This window comes from Leptinotarsa decemlineata, unplaced genomic scaffold (genome assembly GCF_025532065.1).
Source record: "Leptinotarsa decemlineata unplaced genomic scaffold, Ldec_3_MD MMD2_tig00026328_RagTag_RagTag, whole genome shotgun sequence".
NCBI classification, from domain to species: Eukaryota; Metazoa; Arthropoda; class Insecta; order Coleoptera; family Chrysomelidae; genus Leptinotarsa; species Leptinotarsa decemlineata.
In genome coordinates, this window is record NW_027412688.1 from 25,487,559 (window position 1) to 25,512,135 (window position 24,577).

Sequence of the window (24,577 nt, forward strand, 5' to 3'; positions counted from 1 at the left end):
AGTGCGCCCGACCCACGATCGGAAGGCCGTGGGTTCGATTCCCGCCTCGACCAGATATTTTACTCCAGAGAATTTATTTGGTTGAAGCTGGGATGATTCTGCAACCGTATTAGGAATCACACGTTAAAAGGTAAGACCTCGTTAGTCCTTAGCTAGCACAAGTTTCTCAACTTCTGAGAGTTTTCGTTCGTATGGGGGCGACAGCTGATTAACGGAAAAACATAATTTAAACAGATTTTAAACAGATGTACTTTATTGTGAGATTTTCACTAAACAGTTTTACAAAAACGCAACACGTGTTTCGCCATACAATGGCTTCTTCGGGCACTTCCATCATATACTGTAAAACAAAACGGTAAGGAAGATAAATCAAATTACATTTGTGTTTACACCTGCAGAGAAATATTCATCAATATTTTAAAAGGCTTCACTCAACAATAACTATCTTTCATCATCTACTTGACGATCCTTATTTTAAAACTGTGTTAGTCTGTTGGAGATCATTCAAATCAAACGACTTCTGAATCCCTAGCTCTTTGAATTATTCTTAAAATTATTCTTTCCAATTGGTTATTTTGTTAACACCGATAATGCACCGAGTCGTTCTTTTCTAAACTATTAAAAAAAAACTGTTCAAAATTTGTTTTTTCCGTTAACCAGCTATCGCACCCCCACGAACGACAACCCTCGGAAGTCGAAACTTGTGCGAGCTAAGGACTAACAAGGTTTTACCTTTTAACGTTTGATTCCTAATACGGGTTGGACGATAGCAAGAAAAAATTGAGCGTTCAGTCTGGGGCTTGATCCATCGACTCACACATCGGCCGATTGACTGAGTGAACAAAGTACCCACGTCGAACCGGCCGGCTACCGATCGACATATATAAAGATTCTCTGTAGGTATACTATATGAGATGACAATGTTTGAACAACAAACTTTTCAACTTTACTATATAAATGACTAATACTATGTTGCTGTATCGCTGCTGTTCCAATGTTTTGACAGAATCAGAATCAGAATCAACGAACTTAGGCGTGCGCAGCGTTATAGAATAGTGCTTTCAAAAAATTGTTCTACAGCGCCATCTAGTGGCGAGTTACAGAAAAATTGATAGCCTAAAAACCTTCTCTATGAAAAATTACTTATACATGTCAAGTTTCATCACGATCGGTTAAGCGATGTAGAAGTTTATCACTTACCAACCAACCAATCAACCAACAAACATCCATTTTTATATTCATTGAAAATCTTCCAGCAATTAGTTTTTCAAGAAATTCAGTTGATTACGCATTATAAGGACTTGATATTACTTATAATTCATTCGAAGTGAAAAATTTAATCCTTTAGTAGAGGCTTTATCCATAATCGTTTATAGACTCGCCAGTTTGTAGCAATGGTGTCTATTACCAAGCAATATAATTTCAGACTTCTCCGATTTAATGAGAAGACAGTGCTCTCTAGAAGCTTTCGAAAAGGTTTCGAGTTCTCAGAGTCATTGCCCCAAGCCATCAAAGAAAGGTTATATAACATTTATAAAGAAGTGTTCAACGCAAAGTGGTTGTTATTAAATTGAGGTGTAACATTCCAGTCACACTCAATTTATCAGTATGAATTCAACAAGTTTCCGATATAATGAAATTAACAATCTAGAAATACTGCTGGAAGCTACCTTTCATTAAAATTCGATTTTTTTTCCAATATTATCAATCTCCATAGATGAATCGTTTGATAAAATCCAGGACGGAGATTATATGTCATTATACAAAGAAAAATATGTTCACAATCTAGGAAGAAATTAAAATCAGTAATAATCACTTATCTTCGAAATATCTGTCCTCAATTAGCAATTGAGTGGGATTCTGGAACCTTACGATTCACACATAGTTGTTTGTAACAAGTTCAATTCTACACCACAAACGGTTAAGCGGGAGACGAATTCGACATGAAAATCATTCAATCCATATTAAAAATCTACAAACATCATTAAAATGAGAAAAAAAATGTCAGTTAAGGCCGTAGCCAGAAAACAATTTCGGGGGGGGGGGTTTGGTTAGGCGGAGCAGTAGAAAAACATGAAATATAAAAATAACAAAAGAAAGAAAATTGTCTTTCATGATCATACATATTTATTAGAAAACTATTACAGAAATATTAACATCTTTTTACAAAATCAAATTTAGTTTTCTAGCTTTCTTTGCAGCAAACAAATCAATTACCTCCTCGGTGTCGATGTCAATTCTAAGGTGGATTGACATTAACGCCAAACCGTTTAGTCGTTCCTGGCTTGTGGAGTTTTGAGGCGTTTCAGAGAAGAAAAAGTCTCTCAGGGGTACATGTGGAAATAGGTTGTGTGGCCAAGATCTTTGAAAGTTTGTACGCACATTGCCGTAAGGTTTTTCCATTGTGTTTCGGGGAAGTTTTTTTCAATATTCTCTTTCAAACACTTGGTTCGTTTTGCCAAGGACTTGATAGAATTTCTAACGGATTCTATAATTCTAATAGTATCTGTAGCTGTAGAGTGGAGAGGGTGAGTGTAGGCCCACAGCACTTAGGCCACATGCGACCCATTGTACATCCTCCTAAAGAGTTGTCCTCCTAGATCCTATCCTTTCCAGGAAGGTGGACAGGTCCCTTGTTCGCGTCATCATGGCTTAAAACAGGTTGGAACCTGGCTCTCTTACCTTTTCGACTGATATTTGTCAGAGACAAACGGGTCGAGACATGACTGTCCTCAGACATCAGAACTGCCCTTCACGTGGACCCCTACCTGGCTCGGGTGTTTAGATGAAGATATTGTTCATCTTTTAACGGAGGACATGAGGGCCTCACTCGACAGAGTGTCTGGGCCTTCTATATCGGGAGGGGTCGTCTACAGCAAAATCCATAGCTTCCTTAACTAAAGGATTATCTCTGCGCAATCAAAGACTTGCCGATTCCTCGGCTGAATGGACTGATTAATGAAAGGCAGCTGCAAATCTCTGCGGATGGCTTCATTCCGTACAAACCACGGAGCATTCACTATCATCCGTATCAACTTATTTTGCAATATCTCCAGAATGGAGATATTAGATGGAGCCGCTTGTCCTCAAACGCCTGAAGCATACATGATGAAAGGCTTGAACATCGTTTTATAGATCGTAATCTTGTTCTTTAGGTTTAATTTAGAACGCCTGTTGATCAGAGGGTACAGAATTTTGATCCGACCATCGATCTTTGCCTTCATGGTTGTGATGTGCGGGTTCCAAGTGAGCCTACGGTCTACTAGAAGGCAGAGTAACTTTACCCGCGCTTGCCAGTCGATCTCCCGTCCAGATATTGTCACTTTTCTGGCCGGAGAAGATTTCAATATTCCCATGGTTATCGTCTTGTCCGGGTTCACTCGGATCTTCCATTCGAGGTACCAGCGCTCGAGGTCGTCCAATGCACGTTGCATGTAGACGACACCGACCTCTCGACCCATGGAAGATGAGAGGAGAGCCGTCGTACAGAGATATATTTACACGCTCAGACCTCGGGAGGCCACTGATGTAAAGTCAGAACAGCGTAGGGGAGAACACGCCCCTCTGCGGCACTCCAGCGAGGAGCTCTCTGTTGTCCGACAGAGAGTCCTCTACTCTAACCTGAAATGTTCTGTCATTCAGGAAAGACCCAATCCACCGGATCAGGTCCCGAGGCAGGTCGAACGCGATTAGTTTATGCAGAAAGCCTTCGTGCCATACACTGGACAGGTCACTAGGAGACATATCCTTTATATCAGCAGGTGTAGGCCAAGACTCGCCGAACACACACTCTCTCATTGATGCTCACTCGCATAGGACATGCTTGACATTTCATCTTCCTGTTTACACATCCTGCATAGAGGTGTGTCCACTAGCCCCATATTATGGAGGTGTTTTCATATTTGACAGTTGCCAGTCAGAAATCCTAATGTTAAGCGTAGATTTTTCCTGGTCATCGCTAGATATTTCTTCGACGCCAGCTTCTCAGGGTCGGCCAGTGTGATCCTGGCAAGATTACATCCTTTGATTTCATCCCATCTCTTTAGGGATTGAGAGTGGGTATAACATTTGGCTAGTTCCACAGTTGTCGAAGTCATCAGGCCGTAGGTGCCACTGGGTCCTAAAATTCTTAGTCCAGCCGCTTTCTTGGCTAAAGAGTCGGCGATTACCTTCACTCCTGTCGTGTCCTTTAATCCACCCCAGGATAATGTTATTATCTACCGAGGCTTTGGCTAAATCTTGGTGGCACTCTAGTACTAGGCTTGAGGTAACACGTCTGTTCTAGGCTAATAGGGCTTGTCTGCTATCAGTGTAGATTGTTTTTTTGCCAGAAATTCTTTTCCTGGTTATATCTTTTGTGGCAATTGAGATACCAACCAGTTCTGTTTGAACCACGCTGGTATTTTTCCCATTCCCCACTTAATTCTTAGGCTTAGTGATCTGGAGTACACTCCATATCCTGAGCCTTCTTTGCTTTTTGAGCCATCTATATATATGCGTATTGCATTTGTAGCATCTGACTCTGTGTTTGTTTCATTTGTATTTTGTAGGGTTTATTAAACACAAACCTGGGTACAATTGCATCACTGGTTGCCTGCAGCAGAGGTTGCGCAGTGAGCTCTTCTCGCCAGACGCTCAGCCTCAATTGATACATTCCTACTTCGAGGTTTACATCAGCCGTGTGTAATCGTAACATGACCATTAATGCAACCTCCTTAACGTACAGGTCCAGAGGAGACAGACTAGTAATTAATTCCATTGCCGCGGTTGGTGTTATTCTCATGCTCCTGTGATGTTCAGACAAGCCAAACGTTGTATTTAATATAATTTTTGGATGGCCGTTGCTTATAGAACTTTCGGGGGGGGATCAATCCCCCCTAGCTACGGCCTTGCTGACAGTTCATAAAAAATGTTTAATTGATGTAGTAGTTTCAGGATCACTTTCTACAAAAATTATCTGAAACGTTGAAAACTTCTTCTGTCTTACTCTGTCTTATTCAATTATAATTATTGTTCTTAGCCAAAAGTTCAAAATTTTATCACCCACATAAGTAAATGGTTCACTAGTAACAACAACTTTAAAAAAGCTTCATATGATAATCGATTTCAAGGTAAACATGATTCTACAAGACTCTTGTAGAAAAGTTACATGTTTCATATTCTTGTCTGCATCTTGGTCCCTTTGACAGACACCGCCGTCGAGTCGTAACCAAAGGTTAAGTAACCATAAGTTTTCGGGATGCTAATAGTAGCCCGCTTAAAAAAATCTAGCCTGTAGATTCAACCCTTAGGACTCTAGTGGAGCGAACATTTTACGGTCAAAAATGATCCATAGCTCAATGATTTCATCAGTGACAGCAATTTTTGCCATTGATGTTATAAAAAAATACTGATCTACGAGATATTGATTTTCTGAACGATTTGAGAGTAATAAGCTGATGTCACACCACTTAGTAGAGTTATCAGAATCATACTGCAGTTTCTCAGCATCTGGTATTTTGAACTGTTTCGATCATCTTCAAATGATTCGCAATCATGAAAAATAAACCGTGTTAGGAATCACACGTTAAAAGATAAGACCTTTTATCGTTAGTATGTACATTCAGCTATTAAAATATACCCCAATATGGGGATAGTTGTTACATCTTCGGGGGACGATGTTACGGTAGAGAAATAAATAAAATCAACAATGATAAATCATTTTTATTATTCAAATCACCTAAAGGAACAATTCGTTCAGGCCAGCCTCAACTCCCTACACTGTAGGTTAATGGACTGACACCTATCAGAAAACAACTATTCCCCTGGCTAATACCACCAAGGGCGTTGAATTATATCCGACATGTGTCATTGCAGGAGTCTTCACTAAAGTTATTCCTGTATATACTGTTGGCGATACAACTGCCGCAATATATTTTCAATTATTGGAAACACTTGCAGACCGGTTTCGGGCTATTTGGCAACTCGTCAGTGTGCAAGTCGATGATTTCCGATAATTGAAAATCTAATTCCTTCAGAGTATCATTCCTCGAACTAGGCTGAAACGGACAACAAACAACAGATTTGTCATCGCCCCATCTGCCTGTGAACGAGATAACCAACCGCATTTTCAAAATTTGCCCAATTCCTCGTATAAGGAAAGAACACTTTTCACATATAGTCAGTAGGCATACTTGAAGACCGGAAACAACTTCAGTGAAGAATCCTGCACTGCACTGCCTCCGTTATGAACAAAAGAGATCACTTTGAATAGTCTCCTAACATTTATGAGTAATTATAATATCTGTATCGTAATTTTTAAAGATTTTTTTGTAGAAAAATAACATAACTTTGGCAGGAACCTTTTTTAAATCTCATATAAAAACACATAAATTTCGTCTGCAAATAACAACTTGTAAATTATTTATACTTATTAGTTATTTTAATAAACTTTTAGCAAACTAAAATAGGTAGGTACTTTGGATTCTTATATTTTTAAAGCACTTACAGAAAAATATATAGTTATTTATATAGAGGTAGGTAACAATATTACATACTAATATCAAATAAGTCTTCATCAGAATTGCAATTAATGCAAATGAATGATCAAACGTTTCCCGTTTCACATTTGACATGGGCCCACATTTTGCATTCCAAACATTCTACCCAGTCTTCTTTTTTAGAGGTGCTGTAACTTTCGGTACACACTAAACAAAACCATTCATCAGTAGCAGAATCTGAATCGGAAACCAACATTTTTTTTTCACCTAATCTTTTCCTTCTTCGCTCATTTTCTAGGACTTTTCTTTGCCTTTTCCTTTACTTTTGTCGCACGTTTTTTTTGTCTTGGCCAGTTTTTCTTCATACTCTTTTTTTAATGAGTCTTTTTCAGGTGTGTCGGTTCGCACAGCGGATTTGCGACTACTATATAGATGAATTGGTTTTTAACTTCTGCCTTGAGAAAGGATCTCATTTTTGGAGGTGAAAAATTTTAAAATTTATTTTGTAGGATACCAGATGGACCTGGTATCGCTATTACTATTTCATTTTAAAATGAAGACGAACAATACAAGGTATAATATGCCTGAAAACATCAACTGTACCATCAATATGGAAAATGTCGAAAGTCTGCCCAATTTTCAAAAAAGGAGATAAAAGTGAGATACAAAATTACAGACCAATCTCTACCATATGCAACTTTTGTAAAGTGATTGATATGCTTCTTGAGAAGACAATCTATTGTCATGTCAGCAACATTATTAGCCCCAATCAACATGGTTTCATGAAAGGACGTTCAACCACCACGAATCTTGTAAAAATCACTCAATGTATTGCAGAGGGTATTGATTGTCAGTCTCAGACTGATGTCATCTACACTGATTTTTCTAAAGCGTTCGACAGACTTGACCAAGGTATCCTGCTCAACAAGGTTTCGACTTTTGGGTTATCCAATGAAATAATTACCCTCTTCAAATCGTATTTTCACAACCGTAAGCAGTACGTCTAACTCAATGGCCTCAATATCGAATATATAGCCACATCTGGTGTACCATAAGGATCAAATCTAGGACCCCTACTATTCAATATGTTCATTAATGATATCGGAGCTGAGATTGATGTCATTTTCCTTTTATACGTAGATGACTTGAAACTCTATCACAATATAATATGTTCTAATGATTGCGAACGATTGAGACTACTCTAACAGCAGCTTATCACATGTATGGATTCTTAGTTAAAAATACAAAAGACTTCGAAAAAGCTTCAACATTGAAATTACTTTATTTCACTTTTGTTCGATCTAGGCTGGAATATGCATCTGTCGTGTGGAGTCCCTACTATCAAGTTCATATAAATCAACTAGAAGCCCTACAGAGGCGCTTCCTAAAATATATGTCTTTTAAACTTGAAGGAACGTACCCTACTGTAGGAATACCCTATTATGAATTGCTTGTAACTCACAATTTTTGTAGTCTCGAGGTAAGGCGTAAATATTATTCATTTCTTTTTTTATTCAAAGTCATAAACAATATCATCACCTGCTCTCAACTGTTACATATGTTGAATTTTTGGGTTCCAAGACGGTCATCTAGGAATAGTGTCACATTTTATCTCAACACTCTGCGTACAAATATAATGAAAAACTCTCCAATTTATACAATGTGCGATACCTCTGATTCTAGTCATGTTCTAGATATATTTAACTGCTAGATTATACAAATCAAAAGACATTTCTTAGCTAACTGACAGTTCTGTTTTTATTTTTTTTTTTATATAGATTCACAAATTATATTATGTAAGTACATATTTGTAAATGCCACTGTTACTCCCTATTCTGTAATTGTGTTCATCCTGTAGAATAGTGTATGAAATAAATAAAATAAATAATACAATGTGTGGTTGTTACATGTAACAACTTACCCCAAAAAATTGTGACGACCTGCCCCCTGACACGTTTTTTAATATAAATTGAAGTCACTATTAATGGATATCATAGTAGAAAAAAAAAACAATATTGCAAATTAAAGATAGATATATTATGAACCTTCGAAGATGAAAATGTTGAGAAAATAAAAAATATAGACATCAAACAAATGAGTCAAATCATGTCCACTAAAGAGTTTGAAATCCCGGTAAAAAAGGCGTGTAACTTCTTACCCCTATAACAATGTGCCCCTCGCTCCACTAATAATATCATTTAAAATTTCTTTTTCAATATTCTCAAGTTAACAAAATTCAATGGTCCCAAGTAATATTGTTAAAACTACTTAATACCAACTTGACTAAAGTTGACTTTTCTAAAAACTATAACTTTTGTAGTAAATTGATGTGGTGAATTTAATGGGTCTCCCTGTATTGGCACGAGAACGTAACCGCTCAAATAAGATATTTTCCAGTTATTTATTAGATCATCACCAACTATACATGAGTGTTCAAGAGTTCAAAAAGTCTTTTGTGAATACATTTGATACCTACGTTTGAAATCACTGACCTCAACAACAACTTCACAAAAATAATACAATGATTCACTAGATAACATGTTGAAAAATTATTTATGCAAACATTATACTGAGAGAATGTATGAAGAGATCCATTTTGTGTAAAAAAGCAGTTGCCAGGAATATAATAATAATAATAATAATAATAATAATAAATCAGCTTTACTGATACAACGATACATGAGAAGAAAAGTTACAGGAGACTGTGGTACTCATTGGCGAAGTCCAGCTCAAAGCTACTCAAACTCAACCATCAAGCACCACTCTATTATGCACGCAAACATACAGAAATAAAAAAAAAAATTAACAGTGATGGTACCACGAAAAGGAAAAAAAAGATAAAATATTAATTTGTGATATCCTCTGAAGAGAGTTGGCAAATCAAATTGACCTGTTGCAGAAACTGACATCACTAACTGTATCACAGATTTAATTTTTATATTTGTATTTGAGTTTCCTGATATTGTATCCCTTCAATTGCTCTGGCAATGAATTGTAGAGTTTCACAGCACCAAAAAAATTATCTCTGAAATTGTGTAGTGCGATGTCGTGGCATAGTTGATTTGTTTTATTGTTTTATTGAGTGGATATCTTCACGCAGAATCAGTTTTGGTAATAAAAGGGGAGAGTAGGGACCCACTGTTATGGAAAATTGCAATCGACGAGATACTACCTCTTCTGAACCATTGCTGCTAAAAAACATGGGTGTATACAAAAGACACAGTCATCCTAGTCAAGGGCAAATATCGGGTGGCCCATCGAAAACGTACCGCAGAGTGGGAAATACCTTGTAGGTAGCTTTCAAAAACACATTAATTTTTTTCTGAAGTACACATCTTTAGAAGCAACAAGTATAGCAAAATCTTCAGCCCTTTGAGTAGGGGGTGTCATCCTCTAAATTCTTCAAGAAATTTTTCCATCAACAAGGAATTTTCATTTCCTATACCTTGATACTTAATTTTGGAGCTTTGAATTACCAACAATACGTTTGACGAAGAATGCAAACATCGATTTAATTTTACTTCACAGACTGTTTAGTGAAGTGAATTTTAGCTGAAATGCAGGTCCTTTCGAGTTGATAAACAATTGTGGAATTTCTGTTTCACCTTAAAGCAAGGTAGTTGCTAGATAGCTAGGTAGTCTTGTTACTTGTGGTTGATGGGTACTAAAATTGCTGAACATTTCAATTGTATGGCGTATTCAGTTCAGGAAAGAGTAGAAATATGTGATTTTTTTACGAAAACAATGAATGTGGACATAGGGTAAGCGGTTCAAACAAATGTTTTTCGAATTGGTGGCCAAAGTTCGCTAAATTGGCTCCTCTCATGAGATAAAGAGTCAGCTTGAAAATTCTGTACAATTCAAAGGGCGATATGGACTTGGATTTTCTACAAAATGTTGTTGATCCAGTTTTAACACCTATCATAGAGAACGTCCACGTACAATGAACAGGAACTGATTTCACAACAGGATGGAACCCCTTCGCATTACTTGCAAAATGTGCGAGATTATTTAAATAACACTTCTATCCAAGCCACTGGATAGAACGAAGGTTGCAATTGAGTGGCTTCTCTCGGTTACCCGATTCAAGAACTTTGGATTTTTTGTAGAAACACATAAAAAAGTTTACAGCACTTCACCTAATATTTTAGAAGATCTGCGTTTTGGAGTGAAATTAAATCCATTTTTGCATTTTCCGTCGAACATATTGTTGGTATTTTAAAGCCCCATATTTTCTGAAAAAATGTATCGATCTTTGAAAATCAAGTATCAATGCATAGAGAATAAACATCACTCCACTTAAAAAAAAAGAAAGTAACGTAACGAAAAAAATTAACGTGTTTTTGTTTTTTTGCCGAAAAGTTCTTTCCTATGCGCTTGCGGTACGTTTTCGATGAGAAATTGATGAAAACGGTGTTACGATACTCACAATGAAAAAGCTGATAAATGAGCTAGACATAAATCATTAACTGCAGTCCTGAATGAGATGTGGAAATATCAAAAACCGAACCACATCAAGAAATGGGTCAATAAGACATATTGAGAATTTGTGATATATACTGTTTGGAACCTTTGATGTAGTAATGAATATTACTGGAGTTTTTTCCCAACACCAAATCGTTATTTTTACACCTCGTGTTTCGATCACCAAGTGATCATCTTCAAGAGGAAGATAAAACTATCTTCCTCTTGAAGATGATCACTTGGTGATCAAAACTCGTGTCGAGGTGTAAAAATAACGATTTGGTGTTGGGAAAAAAACTCCAGTAATATTCATATTGAGAATATTGGAAATAAATATCGTGGACACAAATCTTTATGAAAGGGTGTTCTGAAGGAAAAATTGAAGAACTACTTTAATGAAATAGGGGACATCTGAATAGAATAGTAGATTTTGTAACAGCACTAAATTGAATATGTATTCATTCTATTATTGCACCAGTTCAAAATCAATATGTCCAATGGTTTTCATCTAGTTTATGCAATTTTTTTCACTTCACTTCGAATTTTAAAAATATTGATTGAAATTACGATTATAAATACAGTATATATCAAAAAGTAATTTAATAATAATAAACGGCATTCCTTCCTAGAATATAATTTGAAATCTAATGTAAACAATTATTTCCTCTAGACTATAATCTAGATAGCCATGCCCATTTTATTGCTCGTTACTGTTTACTTATATTTATATATTACCAGATTGAAATTATTATTAATCTGATTTAATTAATTGAATTATTACGAAAGTAGGTGTGTTTGTTGTATGAAAAAATGATTTATAATCAGAAATGAAAATCTACGAGGATGTATGGAATCTCCACAAATTTTATTGAAAAAAATCAATGAACACATGTAATTTAGCGAGTTTTTGCGATTTTTATTTAACCAACAGAACCAACAGAATTATTGCAAACATAAGTTTTCTCCACTATGTATTTAATTACGAGAAATTGAAAAATAACTTGAAACATTTTTTTTGAAGTCATTACATGAGTCTCGTTGGAGTATTGATTTTCACGTTATTCTAACTATATTCTTTTACCTATATTCATAATGGCGGTTTTCCAAATTTCAAATTATATAGGTGTCATCAAATCTATCAAGTTTCAAGTACATCTCCCAATTTTTTTCGAATTACTTATGTATTTACTGAAAAAAGTGTTTTGGTTATAGATGATACTTCGAACCATACACCGGGAAAAATGATTGAAATTTACCTCGGAATTTTCATTTCGAACGAAGAAAATTACTTCAGTTTTATTGAAAATATACTTTCTCTATTGAATAATTCACATCCCCGAGCGTAATTTCAGTAGGCAATGTACTTTCCATTGAGAATTAAATATTCATCTAATATATGTGTGAAATCATAACGTATTATTTCATGTGAAGAGAAGAACTAACTGGACGATGGGTATTCCCCCTTAGTGAGATGTGAATTTTTGCCATTTCTTTATCGAATGTATAATTACGCTTGTATTTGTGAGTGATTAGGTATTGTATTGTTCCTTCTTGTCTATAGAAGCGCATCGGTTTGTCTGACGTGTGCATTAGAATATTTTTGTTGTTGGTGAAAATAAGTAAAGGAGGTGAGTACATTTCTTGTAAAATTTCAATAACTAGTCCCATAAACCGATGAATTCATTGAGTTTTCTCGTTATGCATTATAGAGTGTTTTTTTATTACAAGTATATCCTAACCTCACATCGCGAATTATTTCATACTGTATGGAATAGTACAACATATTTTAACTGATTTTCAAATAATTACAGAACATATATTTGAAAATGTTTGTGATAATTACTGAATGGTATTGAGAAAAAGAGAAAAAGAGATATACTCGATAGCAGTGGCGTGAATCATCAGTGACGCCGTATGCACTATCCATTTTAAAAATGAATTTCGATGAGGAATAAAGTTTCGTATTGGTGGTTGCAAATATCGGACAATGTTAAATCGTAATTTCATTCACCTAAAAAATATCTGAACGTTTTATTCGTATCTCTCATAATTTTGGATAAATTTGAGGATTTGTGATTCTTATTATTGAACTTGAAAACATTTTTGCGATGGAAGGCAAGTTGAAATTGAAGGAATCGAGAAACACTTTAGGATCTTTTTGTTTCTGTTGAAGAGGTGAACAAAACACTTCATCACCACTTCATACCATATCATTATAGCTATATTTGCTATATTTCAGAAAATGTTGGAAAACATTTGGAAAGATCAAATTTTTTATTTAAACGGTTGAATATGTATCAAAAATTTTTGAGAAATATTAATATTGAATTCAAACTAGTAGTAGTTTTTCTCTAGGAATGTGTGTTCGTCAACTTACTGTGTTTTTAGATTTCTAAACCTATTCATTTGATGATATTTCATTTCTCTTTCAGGATAATACCACCATGAGCAAGAAAGAAAATGTGTTAATTTGAAGAATGGTTTTTTTATTTTGTACTGTTATTTGACTTTTTTGAAAATGAAAAAAAATGTTTTGTAGAATTTCATTTCAAGAATGTATATGAACTTATTTTGTATATACATATTTTTTTAATATATCAATGTGTAATATGTCTTGTGCATTCAATTATCTAAATTATAAGGAAAAATGGTCACTTAAGAGTCAAGAGTCAACATCCGATTGAGGTATATATAGGTATATATAGTGTATTCAAAACTACTCTGAATACGGACCTTCTTACAACGGAATATCCCAAGGTAATATAACCCGTAAATGAAAAATTACAATGTAAAATTTTATCAGACTATAGAATTCCACTGTGAAATTATATAAAAGTGTAAAATTCTACTGTAAAATTCTGTGAAGAGTGTAATATCTCGCTATAAATTTATATCGCAAATTTACCGTATAAAGTTTTATTTCAACACAAAAGTACACTCAAAATGAAAAATTACACTGAAAAATTCCACACTTGTCTTCGGGGTAGAATTACAAAATAATATTCCGCATGGAATGTGAGATCACACACGAAAGAAATTTCTCGCTAATATGGGCGGTAATTAAATTGCCACCGGTACCGGTGGAAAAATTTTACCAGTGTATGTGGAATAAACTTCCTGAGAACGTTTTTCCAAATGGATTTAATCTCCAGCGATTCAAATCCAACGTGAATCGCTACATTCGCACAGGCACCGCTCTTAGAGTGCCCTTGAAAAAATTCTTAGCTTGCACAAGTTTCGACTTTTGAGGGTTGTCATTCGTAAAACGTTTTAGCCTAGAAACATCATCGGTATATTGTGATCATGCATACGTAACTGGATTCCTATTTCAGCTAAACATTTTCAACTGTCTTTCAAGAACTCTACCCGTATACGAAAACCTGAATCGTTGCCTACAAAATCATTTCATTTTTTTCCGGGACTATCAAAAGGAATCTGAATTCTCCGAATTATCAGGTACAACAAGCGTAGTCGAGAACTTCTCGACAACATAAAACAGTTTACAAAAACAGGTGTCAGTAAATTCAACGAACTGCCACGCTACTAACCACCTGATAGGTAATTCATAGCTTTCTCCTTGAGATCACCCAACCATAACGCTTTAAAAAATCGACCTATATTTCCCACGCCGAAACGAATCGTCGAGTAGGCGTAGAAACAAGTCACGAAACAAACGAGTAACCATCTAAATAGGGCAGACTAATTGAAAATTAACGAAAAACCAACGCGCTGGGGAAAGATAACAGACTGACCAGATCCATTCGGAAATAACTGGGTCGAAACGTCGGAGGTCTGGACTTAGTCTAGATATAGCCGGACGGTTTCACTGATTGTTTTGTCGAGTGAACGCCAAGGCATATCGAGCGAAAACCGGTATAATTCTTCAGGGGCCAGCTCATGAACCGCATCAATTTCGTTCACATAATTTCCATTTTGTTGAATTAGAATGTTTTGCAGACTTTACCACCTGCTGGTAAAATACCCATTGTATTCTGAATGTTGTTTGTCAAATATCGCCTAACAAAATTCCAATGTTTTTTTGTTTACAAAACACCCAGAATAATTCAACTTCTTGGAAATGTATCAAGTTGGGATATTCAGTTTCTTTCAAGTCATTTGTTGTGATTTATCTACTTTTAAAAATATGATTCTTCACATAACAAGAACATTTGTATATTTTTCTTTTTCCTCTTCAGAAACATGGGAAATTCAACCCCCTCTTTGTTATATTCATTTTATGCTCCACAAAACACTATCCCAGCGGAATTCAGCATTCTTACCTATTTTAGAATAACACGAAATTCACATATTAGTAGGGGAGCCCACGATGCAAAATGTGAATTTACACGAGCATCATAGACATATTAGGTTGCAAAACTTAGATGATAAGAAGAAAAAAATGTTATATAATATATACCTTTTTATCGGTGGGAGAAGCGGCTATAGATTTTTAAATATGTAAAAAAATACTGTTGCATGGACATACTCGAGCGCGTCAGATATTGATAGCATCAATGTCCTACGTAGTTTTAATAATGTTCGTATGTTAATCTGATCGTTTGCATGATGCGGATGGTTATACATAGGGGTTGAAAGTGAAAAGAAAAAAAATAATCGAGCGCGTCAGATTTCCTAAGGGGGTGTTAAGTGCAACAAAAAAAAAGCTAACATTCAATAATCTGACAATTCGCGATTCAAGAATGGACGACTCGCGGCCATTATTATAATGTGCAAAAAAAATTCGCCATTTTGAAATACTCAAGCTTGTTAGATTAAGATATATATGGTTAATCTTTATGTTCTAAACGTGATGTTTTATAATCTGACGATTATCTACAGGGATTAGCCTAATCTGACATTTTTTTTAAAATTTTTTTCAAATCATTGAGCTTAAATAATTGAAAAGCTCAGGAAACAGCATGCAAATAAATAAGTGTATGTTTTTAAGTAAAATACTTGTATTTATAAGAAAATAATTTAAAAAAAATGCTCACAAAAAGTTAATTCTTTATAATCAATTGATTAATTAATCATCGTCTTCATTTTCATCACGAACGAGTCTCTATGATCAGCTGTGATGGCGTCATGGCAACAGAATTCAGAGTGGGGACGGAGTGAGAGAGTAATAAATAGAGAAAAAGTGAAATAGAAATATAGGTATCACACAGCTGCACGCATTAAACTTTATCAACAAATTTTTGTTATTTCGTCTTGCGGAAATCGTCAGATTATATATTTTTCGTTATCCTTGAATTATTTCCTTCAAAATGAAAAAAATTTAGCTATGCTCGAGAATGTCGAAATAACGTTAATTTTTTACAACTTTGCTGCCCTACCATTTCTTTACGTCACTCTCAAATTGTCAGATTACTGGAATATACACTTTTTAGCATGTAATTAACTAACCCTACCTTAATCTGACGCGTTCGAGAATTTCAGATGATCAATTTTTTTTACTAATCTGATCCTTTATCCTTCACGGGCGGCCTTATTTATGGGTCTCATATTTGGTGGAGGTACTTAACCGGGTACAAGGTATCCTCCTGTCAAGTGACTCAAATCACTTGACAAAGCTACTGTGCTAGCGAAACATGTTATGATATATTTTTCAAATAAAGTTTGTGGAGATCACATCGTGAAGAGTAGTTTTTGAAATTACTATGGATCTTCATCAAGTAACGGCCGAATCAATCAGAAAAAAAAGATGGCTTGTTGTTTTTGAATTACAGATGACATTACCCCGTTAACCCGATTTCGTTTCATCCTGGCGCCCAACGTGGGACTGGGGTAATAATAATTCCCAATACACAAGGTGTTTTAAAAACATTCAATCAATGGAAATTTGTCCATCAAATCTAGGATAAAATCGAATGATGGGAATCACTGATTCCTGAAATTTTTCCCCTACTACTAGTTGTCACTAATGAAAATCGATAATTTAATTTCAAATACTTTTATATTTACTGTTACAAAATTTTATAAATAACGACTAGGCAGTTCCCATATTTTTCTTTTCAAATTACTAGGAAAATTATTATTCATATCATATATTCAGTATATTTTTACAACAATGACAGAAAAGTTCATTGAATTCAGAAATTTTTGTTCTGGTCTGATTTTCACATGAGGGTATATTCAATTATAGCGATATTATTTTGTAAATCCCCTTTCAATGGTGAGTTGTAATGATTTAGGAAAGATAAAAACTCATTTAATTTGATTATCTTTTTTTTTAGATACATTTAGATAAAATTTCAGAAACACATGTTGAATTTATTCATGAGCCGTTACTGTGAAGCAATCTATACTAATCTATACTAGTATTATAAATCTGAAATTTTGTGAGGATGAATGTATAACGTAAGGCCGCCAAATTTCGTCCCCAAACCTAATGCCGTCCCCTTCAATATCTCATTTTCTAAACACCGCCATCTATCTGTAGGTACGCGAACTTAATGCTTGTTGTATTAGCCGGCCATAGTGCAATAGTCTGTGCGGTGCGATGTTCGTAAGTGGAGATATTTGAAAATTGAAAAAAGTATCTAAGGTGAGTTTTATTTTAAAAATATTACCGGATTGTATAAAATATTGATATGCCTGACTTATTGTTACAAAAATTGAGTTGAAATAACTATAGACTACCGCTGACGTAAATCGATACATTAGATTGACAGGTTATGACACGTTTTTTGTTTAATGCCTACTTGTTAATATAAGTAGAAAAATCCTAAAATCGTCCCCTCACGTTGGTCTAATACCGTCCCCGGGACGGTATTAGGCTCACGTACATGTCAAGTCAACTTTATATCAGTTTGTAAAAATGTTTGAATCTATTTTACTAACTAATCTATTTTTTTATTGTGCTCTCTAGATGCCGAAGAAGAAGTCATGGGATGCTGAAGCAGGAAAAATGGGAAGAAAACCAGTTTTGCTGATGGAATTGGAAGATGAGCTGGTAAAGTATTCTTTGCAAATGGAAAAGAATTATTATGGCGTTACTGATACTGATTTGAAACGAATGGCATTTCAATTAGCAATCAGAAACAATATCTCACACCTATTTTCACCGACCGACTCCGGAAAACGTTAAGGTATTCTTTAACTTATTAAAACTTGAGCTGCAAAAGATCAACGTCAACCCTAACAAAATCTATAACGTAGATGAAACAGAGATCAGCACTGTGCAACATAGTCAGAAAAATCTTTACTGTGAAAGGAATAAGAGATGTTCACGAATTCTCATCAGCTGAAAGGGGTGCCTCAGTAATTGTTGTTACTGGTATGTCAGCTACTGTTCAATTTATTCCTCCGTTGATGGTGTTTCCTAGGAAAAATATGAAGGCTGAACTACTTGATGGTACTACCCCTGGCACCATTGCTGGATGCTACCCCTCTGGTTGCATCCAGCCTAATTTGTTTACAAAATGGCTGGAACATTTTGTGTCCATCGTAAAACCATCAAAAGAAGATCTCATTTTGCTGGTGTTAGATGGACATTACAGCCATACAAGGAATTTAGATGTGATAGACTGCGCACGTTACAATGGGGTATCTATAATCTGCCTCCCCCCACATTCTACTGATCGTATGCAACCCTTGGATGTCTCGTTTATTTTACCATTTAAGACATACTATGCGCAAGAGATAGATAATTAGTTGAATAATCATCCATGGCGAGTTGTTACTCACTATCAAATTGGAGAGATATTTGGAAGAGCTTATTCAAAAGCTTGTAAAATTGATACAGCAGTAAACGGATTTCGAAATACGGGAATATTTCCATTCAACGAAAACTTTTCTGATGATTCTCCGCATGCTCCCACTTCGTCCGTTGCAAACAATACAACATCGGTGGTAAATACTGTCTTGTCAGACCCCATAATGGAAAGACCAACCACTCCATTATCAGAACTTGATATAACTCCGAAATACAACTTCAACAAGACGTGGAAAAGCGACGATAGTCACGGCCTCACCACATAAAAAAGAAATAGTCCAGGCAAAAAAGAAGCAAAAACAGAGAGATGATAGAGTAGCAGGAAAAAGAGAGATAGAAATTAAAACAAAACAAAAACCTCTGCATACAATAAAAATAAAACAAACAAGCGACAAAAAATACAGTCTTTTGGTGAAGACACATCCGAATATGATGGTTCAGTTTTGGTCTCCACTGACGAAGATGATAGCAATAATGATGACGCTGAATGCCCTGTTTGTCATAATAGCTATTCTCAAGACAAAAAAGGAGTGAAATGGATAAGATGCATACAATGTTTTCAATGGATGCACGAAGATTGCGTTGAAAGTCCAGGGACAAAATTTGTGTGCTCATTTTGTTTAGAAAACTAGTTATTGCTACTTGTGTCATACTAATCATCAATAAGTAAGTTGACTTTGAGAATTTAAATAAATGACTGAGTATATTAATACCATAGATACGTACAAATGTTTTTATAATCATAATATTATTAAGAGTTCAACTGCGTACTGATTAAATGTGATCTCAATATCGTCCCCAGGATAGAATTAGAAGCCCAAACATTATTATCGAAAATTTAAGTATTTTTGTCATTGTTACATTTAACGTTTTTGTGATAGCTCTATCGCATTTTTGATTACTTTCATTAATAAAGAAATATTAAAGCTTATGTTTGATATTTTATTTATAACTGTTAATATTTTTTTTCTATATTTCATGATATTTTTACAAACAGGGGACGGCATTTGGCGACATTACCTTATATGTATGTTTGATGCTCTTTTATGCATAAACGACTGAACGGATTTAGGTGAAACTTTACATAAAGCCTTTACATCAAAATAACATAAAGGCTATAATTCACAAAGGTTTTGTGTAATTTTGGTCATAATATAACGATGAATATTGAGTAAGTCGGAAAAATTCTTACTCCCTGAGAGCTATCTTGGCGTGCGCTGCCTATACCGTTGGAGTTACATGCGGATAATGTACCGTAAGATTCTTTATCTCAAATAGTTCTAAATAAAAGTTCGCGATAGCAAATATCTACCTCTTATGTGATAGCCACTATATGCAAAATACTGAGCCATAAATACAATTGAATTGGATACTTTTTTTACACTGCACATTTTAGAATATCTGTCAAATTCTTATAAAAATTGATACGATTGTCGTTTCATTACGCGTCGTGTCTACTCTCTACGACGATGCTCGGGGGTAGAGGGGCGGTTTAAGCAAAGAAGTGCCCGAAGCGGGCAGATGCGTAAGGGCAGACATCGTTGGCGATGGTATTAGTTTTGCGAATTTCTTTACAGGTAACATAATTCGATGCACTATTACTAGTGCAGTTGACATATTTTTTTCAGTTACTGTATTTTAAAAGTAAAAATATAAATTACTAGCTCTCATATTAACGTACAGCCGAAGCTACCGAACCTAGAATCTTGAAATATGCAGGTAGGTTCTTTGTATAGCGTAGATAAGTATCAAGAAAGGGAATCAGGAATTTTCACCCCAAGGAGGAAAATAGGGGTTCAAAGATTGTATTTAAGTTGAAAACCTGAAGTTTTGGGTTAATTAAAAATATTTGTAACTATTTTTTCAAAATGCCTATAACGAAACTTAATGTGACGAACCAAATTCTACGCGGGCGAAGCCGCGGGCAACAACTAGTTTTAAATATGACCTGATTTACAGTTTGATCTTACTTTAATCATATTTGATGACTAGGTACTCAAATAGTTTTTCATTGGTTTGTACAAATATTTTTTCATTTTGTCGTGATCATTTATGTTTTTTTCCAATTTTCTGTGTGTTGTGTGCCCTAATCTTTTTTCGAAATATAATATTTTTCAGTCTGGGCTCGCTTGAAAAAAGTACCCTCAACACGAAAAAAACCCTAAAAGAAGATAAGTAGTTTGTATGACATGAATTCTCAATAATCAAACACTCACGCACATTTTTGGTCTCATTTCATTTTCATCGGACCACCCTAGATGAATGAAAGCTCCAGTGTCACGTAGCGTTTTTCGACACCTTGTATAAAACGAAAGTTACTAGTAGGAATGAGTGCCCAACCGTGACGACTAGGATTTCACTTTTAGCTCATGTTCAACACTTTGTGCTCTTGTATGAATATCGTCGTTATTCTTCCAGTGTTCCGATCGTTTACTGAATCATTACTTTCTCTTCGGGCCATGTTTTGTTTGTTGAATTGCCATTCGTGTTAGGCATTTATATATCGTACCGAAACAGGATGGCGTTTGTCATTGTGAACGTAAATTAATTGTGTTAAATAAGAAATCAGAAAGAGGAAGTGATAATTCCGAAATGAACAGTTCGATGGATTACGGTACCTGTTTCGGAAATAAATTGAAGTACCTACAGAAGAAATCAGTCTTTTTAAGATAAATAAGAGCATTAAAGTATTTTCTATGTCACAATTTCATAACATCATGATGGAAAAATCAGGACATATCTCTGGAGCGAATTAAATGGAAAATTATATTAAATATACAAGGTGTCCCAGAACAGTTAATAAGAGATTCTTCCCTTATTTGTAAAGCTAAAAAATGAAACAAAAGTGGTATTGATAGATGTCAAAATGCCCCTCTGAGATCATCTTTGAAATCGTTGTAACTATTGCAGATTATGAGAAACCACATCCAACTTTATGGTACTTCCAGAAATTTTCCACTTTGTTCAAGTCTCCTTGTCACTGTAAATATTGTCACATATTATTTTTCATACAGCGTCTCCCAGACATTAGTAGAGAACCTATATTTTCGTCATGAGAAAGAGTTGCAGCTTGGAGAGACGTTGAAATGCCCTCTTGTCGTCTCTAAAAAAATGTGTGAACCCAATTATTTGATTTTGTTATATATCACTTTTGAAATTTTGATTGAAATTTCAATTGAATAATAACCTAATCAGCAACAAAAAAACACTCGGATGTAGAAATGAGTCTGTTTTTCATGATAAATCAAATGCCAGTTCATCTATATATACCAGTACAGCTGACACAGAATGGAAGAGTTTATAACTTATAACAACGTATTTGCCATATATTCCTAAAGAATATGTTGATTTGTAACTGTACGCAGACTCTTAGAGTAATTCTTACAAGACAGCTTGATTATATCATGAAAGTTTTCCTCATCGTCATCTACTATCAGATGTAACTTTCTGTAAAGTGGAACAAAAACTTAGCTCCGAATCATCACCAGCCAGAACTAAAGAACATTAAATGACTGTTCTGGTAAATCCACATATTTCAGTTCCAATCTTAACAGAAGAACTGGGCGTTAGTAGAAGTTAGTTGTAGAAGCAGCTTCTCAAAAGCTTGGAACACTGTTCCGAAACAGAAAACTGTACACACTTCAGAAACTTTTGATGCTCTATAAAGCTGAGATCAGATCTTTTTTGGAGTACTCTCATGTATGGAGCTTCGCCCCTAAGCATACCCTGAAGCTGCTGGATTCCATCCAGAAAAGAGCCATTCGCCTGATTGGAGACGCAAATATATCACTTCCCACCTTGAGGAAAAAGATTGGGAATTTGTCTCTCTTTTATAGATAATTTCACGGAAAGCATTCAAGTAGTAACTGGCACATTTGATTCCACCAAGAGCGGTACATCAGAAATACGTGACGAACTATGGCTGCTCACCGTTTTGAAGTTCAACTCAGTACACATCGAACTTTAATGTTTAAAAACTCTTTCATTTGGAGAACTGCGTTAATGTGTAATAAACTTCCTGAGAACGTTTTTCCAAATGGATTTAATATCCAGCGATTCAAATCCAATATGGATCACTATTTTCGCACAGGCACCGCTCTTAGAGCGCCTTAAGGATTTTCCTGTAGTGCTTGTGTTTCATCCTTGAAAAAACTTAACGTCAGTATTTATTGCGTGCCTCAATATGGTAATCCAGATATCCTTATGATGCTGGGTACCTTGGGAGCTGTCTGACTTGTCCATTTAGTCCAAGTCTCCAGAAAACACTGCAGCCTCTTGGACTTATTGCGTTTATTCTCCCATCTTCTCATGACACCCATTCCATCAGTCTCGTTCCCTGTACTAATTTGTACAGGTTTCGTGTTGTATGTTCGTCATATTCTTCTGGACGTAATTTCGTATGTCCATATATTGCCTGCCTCCTGTGATTCAGTGCCTCAATTCGCATGAGATGTGTAGAGCTGTTTCTATCCCTTCGTTGCATAATCTGCAGCTGAGGTCTCCGTTGTACAGTCCTATTTTATTCAGGTGTCCTCTAAGCGGACAATGACCGATTGGTAATCCTGTAATTATTCTGAGCCGATCCCTACTATATTGAAGTAGTTCTTCGGTTCTTTTCTCGGACGGTTCCCTAATGAAGGTTCTACTGTGTTTGTTGCCAGGTACTTTTGTCCAGTACTCTGTGTGCTTCTTATTGGTCCATGTCCTAACCAATATGATGCTGGGGTAATTGAAACAGGTTTCATAATAATGATGTGGTAAACATACACAACGAACATTAGTAGTAGCTATTAGATAGCTGAAACTCCAAACAAAATGGAGTGTGAACATATGGTTTGGACTTGGGAAATATTCGTACACTGGTACTTCAACATATACATGAAATTTGAATATCTTCCTGAGCACCTTGCTCGAACTATTATAGCATTTGTTTGAAGGTGGTTGACAATGTGGTTGACAGGTGCTTCAGAAAGAAAAATACACGAATATCGTAAGGGACCCTGCTGCATCAATTGAAAAGCAGTTGTTTGTACCAGGCGTTAAAAAAACATCAAGTCTATTTTTCGGAAAAAGAGAGATCATCGCTAACACCGCACCATAGTAAGCCTCCTCGGACTATCCAAAATCCACAAGAAGGATGTTCCGCTCAGACCGATCATTAGTTCCAGAGATTCAGCCACTCAGAACTTGTCCAGATTTTTACTACCAATAACTGAACCACTGCAAGAAAAAACATCACCTTTTCTGAAAAATTCAGTACTTGTACTTCCCTATATCAGAGGATTCTGTTGAAAATGTGTTTTTCCGTTAATCAGCTGTCGCCCCTCAGAAGTTGAGAAACTTGTGCGAACTAAGGACTAATGAGGTCTTACCAGAATTACACGTTGTCGGACAGGATAAGAAGGATTGGGTCCAAGTATAACATCAGAAGATCTGTTTCAGAAGATCTGGGAACACTATCCGTATCATTCTCACGAAAACCAGGCCACCCAACGCTGTCTGCGATTCCAAGAATTGTATTTACCGGATACCCTGCGAGTGCGGAAAATCATATATCGGTAAAACTAAGAGGCCATTGAAAGTTGGCATTGCCGAGCACAAGAAACACACAGCGAGGAGAAACCAGCAAATCAGGAATAGTAGAGCATGTTGACTCTACTATTCAGCTCAAGCTGAAATCATTCACAAGGAGGAACACTGGTTCAGGAGAAAATTCAAAGAAGCCGCATATGTGTTGTCCAACAACACATTTATCCAAGCTAGCGTAGACATACGCAACATATGAAAACCTCTAATCAAAGGGAACACGAACAACTCCCGCCAAACGGTCAGCTTCCGCTAAAACCGATGAAGCGGAGAGAAGGAAGAGGGGATAGGAGAAAGCACTCGAATGACCTATAAATAGTCAGATCTCGGA

At 35.7% G+C, this 24,577-nt stretch overlaps 1 protein-coding gene across 3 annotated transcripts in view; it reads right to left on the bottom strand.

The window, feature by feature from the left end:
- twin (CCR4-NOT transcription complex subunit 6-like twin) overlaps positions 1 to 24,577 on the bottom strand; it is a 337,401-nt gene that overhangs the window by 26,449 nt on the left and 286,375 nt on the right. The gene's annotated exons all lie outside the window — the stretch shown is intronic.